Below are 1,661 nucleotides of genomic sequence, written 5' to 3'. Positions count from 1 at the left end.
CATTGTTGATTTAAATACCTAAAAAAAAAAGTATTTTCAGGATTTTTCGAAGTTAAAAATTTAAGGGGTAGAAAAGTGGTGAAAACTGTTTTCGCCATATACTTAATAGCTCCCTAATCTGAACAAATATACAAATATATTTATACTATTTGGTTTTAAATCACTGCTTACTTAAATACCTACAAACTAATTATTTATTTTTTAGACATTTGGAAATGTAGGGACTGAAATTGGGGTAAACCTGTTTTCGCAATAAACTGGACATATATCTTTATCCTCTCTGGTATAAATCTCAACTGGACATGTATCGTTTTTCCCTTAGTATATTAAACTCAGAGTAAAACATAGACTAAACAATTTTAATGCGGGTAAAGTCGCGTCAGGACAGCGTCAGGACCATTATAATAATGGCGAAAGTTTATATTTTTGTTATTCAATCACGCCTGAACAGGTTTGTATAATATTTGGCATAGAGAAACATTATGTCCAGGAATAGAACATACGCTATTTTATCCCGAAAAATGGGTTTCTAAGGGAACTAATCAGACATGATCCTTGTTAAGGCTCTACTATACTTTTTGCTAGGTGATATGATATTGTGACCATACATAGGCCTACATAAATAATTTATGCAAAGTTCGTTTGCCTTCCGTTACATAAATGTACGTATATGTTCATCGTTTCTTATGGCCGTAGCAGGTAGTGTTAACATTTTTACAAGCTTTTATTTAACTTGCAATGTTTGTATGTATGTATGTCTGTGTGTTCGACACTAATCTTGGAAGCAGAATTAGAACCACTTCCCTATGTCCGATTAAGCTCAAATTTGGTGCACATATGTATCTTCGGTGACAATACAACAATATGGTACCATGAAGTTTTGATAATGAAGCCGGAAGATGGCCATAGTAATTTCTGAACTAAATAAGATAAACCCATCGAGTTTGGGCTCGATAGAATCGTTTTGAGGAGTATGTTTTTTAAACCTCAAATCTACACTGAAATAAAACTTAGTTTGTAAAAACAAATTTGAAATATAGCAAATGAATTAGGCGCAATGATTAGGTTTATACTATCTCAACAATAAGCCAAATTGTTTTATTAATAACAAAAAAAACTAAACATCTATATTATAGTGTTTACATAGAGAAATAATATACACCAAATTTTAGAGTACCACAGGGCAAAAAACACAAAATCTGCTTTCTGTAAAAAAGTTGAAGGTCAAGATGCGAAAGTGGAAGACGTTCATCTACCTTAAGAACTTCAGAGGCTCAGCGGCATATTTGCGTACTGCATTAAACGAACTGTTGGCACAAATTCGGTGTCTAGGACCGCAGACTTACTTTTTGACATTCAGTTGCAATGACATCAATTGGCTAGATATGTTAAAAGCTCTCCTCATCGTCGTTGGACAACCTATGGAATATCCGGATGATTTGGATATGGTAACAACACAGCGGTTAATTGAACAGTATCCCGTAATTGTTCGCAGACATTTCATGTATCGCCACAACGCCCTTATGAAATTTATGTTAAGCAAACATACAATTTTAAATGGTCGTATTAAATATTTCTGGCGGAGAATCGAATTTCATAACCGCGGAAGCCCCCATATTCACAAGGTAGTTTGGGTGTTCACATTATTAAACCTAAATCTG

The sequence above is a fragment of the Bacillus rossius genome, chromosome 1 (genome assembly GCF_032445375.1).
Source record: "Bacillus rossius redtenbacheri isolate Brsri chromosome 1, Brsri_v3, whole genome shotgun sequence".
In the NCBI taxonomy this organism is placed as follows: Eukaryota; Metazoa; Arthropoda; class Insecta; order Phasmatodea; family Bacillidae; genus Bacillus; species Bacillus rossius.
The sequence above is the reverse complement of the archived record's forward strand: the minus strand, read 5'-3'. Positions refer to the sequence as shown.